General features: G+C 36.1%; 1 pseudogene; it reads right to left on the reverse strand.

Annotated features, from left to right (window-relative positions):
• Positions 1–6331: 6331 nt before the first annotated feature.
• LOC124982666 (melanoma inhibitory activity protein 2-like) lies at positions 6332–8303 on the reverse strand (annotated as a pseudogene).
• Positions 8304–10037: the final 1734 nt, after the last annotated feature.

Consider the following 10037-nt stretch of genomic DNA (forward strand, 5'->3'; position numbering starts at 1 on the left):
TTTCAAGAACCCACTATTGATGTTGCACCTGCTTCTCTTTGGAAATTGCAGAGAAAGATGAATTGAGGTCTTGAATCAAGCACTTCAGCCACTTGCAGATACTGATTTTGGACATTGAAAACTGAAGGAGGAATTGTATCTATTTCCCAAATAAAGAAGAGTAGTGAAAATTCCACAGTCGTTTGATCCTTCAGGAAAGGAGGACTAGTTTTTCAGTTATCAGTAAAGTCAGTATCCTCCACTAAATGAAATAGAGGGTATATTTAGACATTGTGAGACCAATGACACTAAAATAAACAGAATGTTTCCTTAGAATTTTACAAAATATTTGGTGCTGAATGGGTCCTATAGGTAACTGACTCTTGGAAGCATTGAAATGAGCAGTGGAAAGGCACCACATAGAAATGGTTAAGGAGCCCAACTCTGGTGTCAGACTCTGGGTGCACATCTCAGTTCTACCATTTACTGGTCATGTGACTCAGCAATTTTTCAAGCATCTGTGTATCTCAGTCTCTCCTCATCATAAAAAGGATGTGGTATTCATTATAGTAAAGAGAGAAAATGGTCAGCAGTGTCACTCCCATAGGGTATTTTAACTTCTCCTTTGCTATGTCCTCACTACCAAATCCTTATTATCCTAGGCACATTGTGGATACTCAATAAATATAAGTAGATGTGAAATAAAGATATTCAGAAAATAATTCCACAAGGGGGAAAAAATATCTATTATACACATTCTTGTGGGAGTCATTGGAGATACCAATTAGCATACTGTTGTCCTAGGGTCACTAGAGACCAAAAAGAAAAGAAGAACGGGAATGGGTATGAGATGATATAATCAAACTTGGAATAGTATTTTTTAAATGTGGTAAGAGAGTTAAGAACTGGTGAGTAAAAAGGGTATTAAGAGTATGTTTCTCTTCTATAAATAGGAGGAGTTGAGCAATTTATATACTTTATATATTGAAAAGTCAGTATGGTAGACAAAGACTGAAGGTACAGGGAGCAAAGGAGAAAATGTGACACTTCATTGCAGAAGTTTAGATAAGACCCTATGCCAAGCAGTTATGTTCTCCTGGGACTGAGACAGATGGTTGTTAGGGAATCAGTGTATGATTCTCATCAGCCACATATACTCATTCCTATTTGATCTGCCTGAATAATTTTCCCATGACTTTTTCAAAATCATTCTTTTATTTAAAAAGGCACCTGGCTCCAGGGATACATAGGTCCAAATGAAGGGACATTTCTCAGCATTGGTAGTGGACTGAAAAATATAAATGATTCTTATGCCTGGATAATAAATTATTCTTCAATAAGGAATTTTCCAATTTTTTATTTTGAAAAAATTATAGTATTGCCTCATAAAAATGTCAGCTGATATATCATTAAGAAAAAGTGTAATGTATATTCCACAATGATTGTTAGCATTGTACTTGAAAAGAATTTCTTAGACTTTGTATTTGTAATAGCATATCAAAATAGTAATACAACTGACGATGAAATGACTCATTTTTGCATGGAAATTAATGAATGAGTTTTAAAGTTCCATTCTTTTAATTTAATTATAATTTATATTAAATTAAAATTTTAATTATAAAACTTAGCAAATGTTTTCTTTTTATTTATTTTTTATTAATTTGTTAATAATACTGGGCATGATAACTTAATCTAGAATTTTTGCACAGTGGATAATGTTTATCAATGAACTTTAAACCTAAAAGAGTTTATTTTCAATAACAAGTTTTCTGCTGTATATGAGTTTGCACATATAGCCAATTAACAAGGTAACTGAAGAATAAAGTATGTTATAATAAGACAAGCAAAATGTAATAGAAATACAAATGCAATAATAAAAAAGAAATTGATTAATTAATATTGGGAAGGTTTTAATAGTATCATGCAGTATTAAGAAATTATTAAGTTTTAGGGAACTGGGAGTGTAGCAGAGCCTTTGATTGCTTGCCTGATATGTGCAAAATCCTGGGTTCAACCTCAACAGTGCAAACAAAACAAAACAAAACACAAAACTGAAAAGTAAAAGAGAAAGGTTAATATTTCAAAAACAAACAGCAATAATATCAATGCCTCTTTAGTACATTGCTTCTCATTCTCTTTAATCGTTTTCAAATCTTGGGCTTGAGTCACACAACACTTAGCACACACTTCCTCCTACATGAGACTCCTCATCATATAAAGGAAAGGTGGCTGCGTTGCTTCAGAGACGAGCAGGATTTTGTAGGAGTGTGATTTGAATGATAAGATAACTTGATTATGACTCTAAAAAATGACATTAATAATGTTGTAAATATGCAACTTGTAAGCATTTTATCGCAAACTTGTAAACACATTGGTTTTTCAGAATACACAAAAGAGACTGCTTACGGGCCAGGTGGAGTAGAGGCTTCTGTTCATGTCAATGAAATTAGGGTAATTGAACAAGGGAAAGAAAGTCAACACTCCTGAGGGCCTACTGCTTGCCAAACACTAGACAAAATGCGGAATCTTCCTTTCTTTTGTTTTTTGTTTTTTTGTGGTGCTGGGGATTGAACCCAGGGCTGTGCATGCGAGGTGAGCACTCTACCAACTGAGCTATATCCCCAGCCTTTTTCCTTGTTTTAATAAATTAAAAGCATAAACTAATGAGTAGGCCCTGTGATTGTCCCTTTTGAGGAAGCAAGGAAAAGGAATATTAAAATAGTTTAATGAATAACCCAGTAACACATAGGCAACATGAAGCTGTATTGAGTTCCAATCTAAGATTTTCTGATACTCTGATAATTATAACAATACTTAAAATAACAATTAGAAAAATATATCTGAATAAATATTTTTTAGTCAGGTGGGGAATAGGACTGGGTAAAATCAAGGCACACCCAAATTATAGTGGACAATATTTATTCAACCGTTTTGTGGGCTGCAGAGCAGGCAGCTGCTGTTTATAGGATGTTGTTTAAGTTATTTTCTCTTAAGTGTTGGAAATTTAAATGTGCTATTATAGAGTTATTGAGAAAAATGAATATTTTCCTTGCTTGATTACAAGAAATGCATTGCATTATTTCATTTATTGTCAATTAAACACGAATGAAGACATGTATATTAAATCTGCAAGATCACATTCTTAATTGGAATGCTAGCTTACTTATTTAATATGCATCTCTGATGAAGTTTAATTGATACACAAAAAATTAAAATATATCTGAGGGATACAGGGAAGTGAGATGTTAGTTAATTCTGAAAATGAAACATGTTTCTCATTGAGTTTCTCTTTCTTGTTAACAAACTTGATGACAAGCAGAGTACTTTATTATCTCCATGGATGTGTACAGAGTAAAATCAATAATTAAAATGCTCATTCACAGAGCTACTTATTTATATGCAGTTCTGGCTGTCAAATTTAACATTCATTAAATTGGAGACAATGCATATGAGTGTTACAACAGAATACACAGCAGTCACTCAAAAGTTATAATGGGATTATATCATTACATTTAGAGAATTTTAGATAAAATCAGTAGACAAAGATGATTCTGGTAATATATGTTAGAATTTGCTCACATCTGAGGAGCATTATTATCACATAACACTTTCTCATACTGTAAATATAGTTTGAAGGATGGTATATACTATGTGCAATATATTTTTTAAGGAAATGATAGTTAAATGTTTAAATATAGCTTTGTCATTAAAATTATGAACCCAGAGCAGAAACTTAATCATTGTCTTCCTACATAAAATGTACTATCTTTGAACAAGATTAAAAACAATAGGGAGAAAATGAAACACATCTTTAGTAGTGTAATATTTAATAATTTGCCTTTCTTGCAGTAATCTCTGTTCAGCTGCATTTCAATCTGTTACTCTAAGATTACTCAAAAATAATTGAATAATGCCCCATGGCAAAATTCACATAGTTACCTATTCCAGTGCAGTAATATTCTAATATTATATTAAAACATAACACAGATAAGCCCCCTCTTACCTTTATGTTGATGAGCTGTGGTCTGAAACTCTACGAAAAATTATGACTTTAAAAGTTAACGCAAGCTCAAGAACTTAGATGCTGTTATGAATTTATTTGTTTCTTCCATTATTGGTCTGGGATTTTGTAACTACAAAGGTGCCATTATAGCTCTTTGGTTGGATGATGTAATAATTGGGCAAAATTGGGTCAAGATCTATTTTTCCCAACAAACTTTTGAATAAAAATGTTTTATGATGACTCCTGTTTTTTCTTGTTCACATAAAGTTCTTGTAACCCTATCCAGAGCAATCAGGCAAGAGAAGAAAATTAAAGGGATACAAGTTGAAAAAGAAGTGAAATTATCTTTGATTGCAGATGAGATTGAAACTGGAGTTTTGAGATAAAACTTGATTTTCTGCTTCTGCTAGCAGGAAAAACCGGAGTGTTTCTGCTCCTGCTGGCAGATGGAGTCTGCACAAGCTGCAGGTCTCTGTAGCTGAGAAGTGTTGCGGCTCTTGATGGTGGGCCTGCCCTCCATGTAGCTCCAGTGTTGCAGCTAACCCCAGCAGCTCATCTTTGATTTCTTCTTCTTTCTGGGTTCTTGCCTCATGAATTCAAGAATGAAATCCACAAACCAGGTTGAGTGAGTGTAAAGGTAGGATTTTTTGAAGAACAGGACAAAGAACTCTTACAGTACAAGAGGGAACCCGATGACTGGTTTTCTCCATCAGAATGTGCTCGTCTAAGGGTTTATATAGAGTTTGGTTCACTGCTATTGGTCTGAAATTCTGCTAAATTGGACTTGGCAATGTACTAATGCTATTGGTCAATTTGAGTCCCTGTCAGGTTTACCCTATTTCCGTTTTTTCCTACTTTGGGAAGCGGGAGTTTAAAGTCATTGATTGATGTGCTCAGGGGGGGTGTCTAAATCTGCAGCCCTGCATGGATTGGCTTGACCTGGCACCCCAGGCACTGGTCCACTGTCCCTCAAGGAGTAATATTTCAAGTATATAAAGAACATGATAACATAACACCAGAAAAAACAAACTCAATTAATATATGATCAAATGAACTCAACAGACATCTTTCAAAAGAAGAAATGCAAATGACCAAGAAATACATGAATAAAATGTTTGACAACTTCAGCAATCAGGGAAATGAAAATCATCTCATTTCAGTTAGAATGGCAATTACCAAGACACACACACACACACACACACACACACACAAATATATATATAGACAACATTCAAAGGACTTAAAATCAGTATACTACATTAACACAGCCACATCAATGTTTATAGCAGCTCAATTCATAATAGCTAAACTATAGAACATAATTAGGTGCCCTTTAACAAATAAATGGATAAAGAAACTGTGGTTTATATACACAATAGAATATAATTCAGCTTTAAACAAGAATGAAATTGTGGCATTTGCTGGTAAATGGATGGAATTGGAGAATATCATGCTAAGTGAAATAAGCCAAGATCCCAAAAACCAAAGGTCAAATGATTTCTCTGATAGGTGGATGCTAATTCACAATAAGGGATGGGGGGAGAATAGAAATATTTTGGACTAGACAGGTGGAGGCTACAGGGGAGGGGGCATGGGGGTTAAAAATGATAGAATGAATCAGACCTTATTACCCTATGTGTATATATGATTACATGAACTGTGTAGCTCAACATCACGTACAACCAGACAAATGGGAACTTATACTCTATTTATCTACGATGTATCAAAATGCATTCTACTGTCATGTATAACTAATTAGAACAAATAAAAAAATGAAAGGGGGGAAAAGGAATATAGACAACAGTTTAAATACTAGTGAGGATGTGGGGGGAAGTACACTCATGCATTTTTTTTTTAATGGAAAAACTGATTTTATTAGTATCACCAATGCCAAACAAGACTTTAAAACAATAAAAATATTTCATAAAGCATAAAGATATTTTCACATTTGCAACAATCATAGCAAATATATTTCTTGGCATAAAGGCACAGTCTTTGGAGATTAAAATATCCCCAGCTGCAAGATTATGTATATAAAACTCCCATTGTTAAGTAATAGTGGATTAATCAAATTAAAAGTTATACTATAAAATAAATGGAAATAATTTACTCATAAGATTCATATTGAAATCACCTTTATTTATACAATATTATCTTAAGAATTCTAATTAAGCTTCGGCTGGAGCAAAAATATAATAACTAAAAGCAGTTACTTAAACTAAAAATAAGAGATGTCATATTTTGAAAAGAGATCAAATATATTGTTAGGTTTCTTGTTGTGGTTCTGGATGTTCAAGAGCAGGCTCATTTGAAGGTGGAATCAACCCTGAAGGGAACTCGCTTCTCCTCTCAGAATGTGGGGGTAGGGAGAAAAAATTCAGCTCTTGGCGGAGGATAATGAGGAAAACGCCTCAGTGAATAGACATTTTTGCATTGGATTGGAGGCAGTTCTCCTGGTTCAGATGGTCTTCCATAATTAGAATAATATCCATGTTGCCAATATGGTTGACCTGGTGGAGGGATCATCATCTTACATTCCGGTTCTCGAGGCAATGACAGGGGCCCAGTGTCAGCAAGTGCTCTGTGAGGATCAGTTACTGAATCAGAGCTTGTTTCTCTTCTTTCATTGCTAATCTGATGGTCCAGAAGATCCTCTGGGCCTCCTGAGCCTCTTCCTCCTTTCCCTGGATGTAAAGCTGACAATCTGGGTGGACCCTTCTTTTCCAAAGGAAAAGCTCTCATTTCAGATAAAGGTCCACTCCATGGTGAGGGACCATATGGGGACTGCCCTCTGGCAAATGCTGTATTGGAAACATCAAGTGCATACGGATCTTCTAAAAGTTTAAATTGAAACTCCATTTCAGTTAATTTTTGTCTCTTCTGAGCATTTACTGTCTTGAAATACTTGAGGTTTTTTTCAGCTCTCCAAGCTGCCAACGCATTATCACGTGCTTTTTTCTCATAGAAAATACTCCGCCTCTCATAATAATGAACAATGGTATCCAATTCATCCTCAAGATCTTTGGCTCGATTTCTATAGGTCTCCAGCTCTTTAGCTGCATGGTTGATCTTTCTCTCAACTTCAGAAAACCTCTCCTCTTCCTCTAACTGGCACTTTTCCTCTACTCCTAATTTCCTGTGTTGTTTCACTGCATTTTCTTGATGTTGTTCCATCTTTACTGTAAATTTCTGCTGAAGCTTCTGATTCTCATTTTCAAACTGTGTGTTTTCTGACTGCAAAGATTCTTGTTCGGTCTGAAGATTTTTAATACGTTCTATCAGATCTTCTTTTGTTTTATCTACTTCAGATAATAAAGTGTAATTTTGACGTCTTTCTCCTTCTAAGGTTTCTAAAGAGGCATTTAACTCAGCTGCATAAACCAGTTCCTTCAAGGCTTCTTTTGGCTGATTACCTAAGTGAGCACCAATTTCTGATTCACTCTTAATCTCCAGCTCCAAGTTACCATCATCTATTAGGTCTTCTCCAAGCACAGGAGACTGATCTTTCATTTTTAGCAAGCGTTTGGTCAGAGACTTAATGTGATTTTCTTTATCACTTAGAACTTGTTCTGCCTGCATTTTAGAGTCTTCAGAAGTTATTTTCTGTTTTTTAAGGTCACTCACTTTTTCCTTCCATACTTCAGTTTCTTGTAAAAGGTGTTTCTGACTTTCCTGCCATTGGGAATTTTCATTCGAAGCCTCTTTTATTGCTACCTTAAGGTCTTCTTAATTCATTTGAAATAGTCTTAAGGTTGTTTTAGCTTCAGCTACTTGTGATATGAGGGATTTTGATTCCTCTTCTAGGGACTTTATCCTTTTTCATATATCTCCCATCAATTCATCCTGTTCAGAACGTTTAGATTTCTCTTCTTTCAGCTCTGTTTCTATAAAGAGTATTTTATCCTTAAGTTTAGATTTGGACCTATTCAGCATTTCATGTATTATCCCCAAATGTTGCACTTCTCTTGATGCCTTCTCAGGATTGGCATCCTTGAAAGACAACTGTAAACCTTTATGCTCTTTTTGAAGAAGGCTAACTTTATCAAGCAGGTTACATTTTTCTTCAATTAGTTCAGAAAGTTTTAGAGCAAACTTTTTTTTATCTCTTTGCATAAAGCCTGCTTCTAACAGACTGAACACTTCTCCACAAAAACAAGAGAACAGTAAAAAATCCAATAACTGCACATATTACCAGCTGCAGACGAAAGGTATCAGGATTAGGGCCTGGTCTTCCATCTTCAGGCAATGCTGGCACAACCTTGAATATTTTTTCCAGACCCAGGTCCCAGTAAGACTGAGGGGCGACCCTTGGCCCCTCCATCACACCAAAACTACTTTGGTAACTACATCCTGCCCAGCCACGAAAACAGGCTTCAGACACTAGACTTTGGGTGGGAGCCCAAACATGCACCTGCGACCAAGCCGATCACTAGGAACAGAATGCTGGAGGTGTGTGGGGAGCCAGGCAAACCGCCCCCCACGGGCTTTGTGACCTCACTGCCCTGTGACCTTACTGCCCCATCCTCCCCCTCCCACTCTGTTATGCCCCGCCCACACCCCAAGCAGCGCAGGTTCAAGCGGGTCCCACTGGAGACCCCTTGCCACATACCCCTCTGGTTTCGGAAAGGCCACCATGGCGCTTATTAAGCGCTACTTATTCTGTGCAGTCAAAATATCATCCAGTTGATATAACTAAAATTCTAAAGCTTAGTAAACTTTTTTGTAAGAGTTAATGCCATATATTTATATTTGTACCACATGCCCTTTTGTTTTAATGACTCATTTCTTTCTGTCTCCTCCCCTTTCCTTCTTTTTTTCTTTTTCCTTGCCTCCTTTTCCCTTCCATCCCTGTCCTTTTCTTGCAGTGTTGGGGGTTAAACTCCAAGGCCTTGTGCATGCTAGGCAAGCTCTCTACCACTGAGCTTCATCCTCAGCCCTGTGGACAGTTTATTTTTTTTAAATCTATTTATTTATTTATTTTATTGTAAACAAATGGGATACATGGTGTTTCTGTTTGTACATGGACTAACAGCATACCATTTGCATAATCATACATTTACATAGGGTAAAGATATTTGATTCATTCCGTTATTTTTTCCTTCCCCCCACCCCTCCCACCCCTCTTTTCCCTCTATACAGTCCCTCCTTCCTCCATTCTTGCCCCCCTCCCACCCCCCATTATGTGTCATCATCCGCTTATCAGTGAGATCATTCACCTTTTGGATTTTTGAGATTGGCTTATCTCACTTAGCATGACATTCTCCAATTCACCCATTTGCCTGCAAATGCCATAATTTTATTATTCTTTATAGCTGAGTAACATTCCATTGTGTGTATATATATATATATATATATATCACAGTTTCATTATACATTCATCAATTGAAGGACATCTAGGTTGGTTCCACAGTCTGGCTATTGTGAATTGAGCAGCTATGAACATTGATGTGGCTGTATCTCTGTAGTATGCTGATTTTAAGCCCTTTGAGTATAGGACAAGGAGTGGGATAGCTGGGTCAAATGGTGGGTCCATTCCAAGTTTTCTAAGGAATCTCCACATTGCTTTCCAGAGTGACTGCACTAATTTGCAGCCCCACAAGCAATGTATGAGTGTACCGTTTTTCTCCACATCCTCGCCAACACCTATTGTTGCTTGTATTCTTGATAATTGCCATTCTAATTGGGGTAAGATGGAATCTTAGTGTACTTTTGATTTGCATTTCTCTTATTACTAAAGATGGTGAACATTTTTTCATATGTTTGTTGATTGCTTGTAGATATACTTCTGTGAAGTGTCTGTTCATATCCTTAGCCCATTTGTTGACTGGGTTATTTGTATTCTTGGTGTAGAGTTTTTTGAGTTCTTTCTATATTCTGGTAATTAGTGCTCTATCTGAAGTATGAGTGGCAAAGATATTCTCCCACTCTGTAGGATCTCTCTTTGCATTGCTGATAGTTTCCTTTGCTGAGAGAAAGCTATTTAGTTTGAATCTATCCCAGTTGTTGATTCTTGCTTTTATTTCTTGTGCTATGGGAGTCCTGTTAAGGAAGTCTG

This window comes from Sciurus carolinensis, chromosome 4 (assembly GCF_902686445.1).
Source record: "Sciurus carolinensis chromosome 4, mSciCar1.2, whole genome shotgun sequence".
NCBI lineage: Eukaryota > Metazoa > Chordata > Mammalia > Rodentia > Sciuridae > Sciurus > Sciurus carolinensis.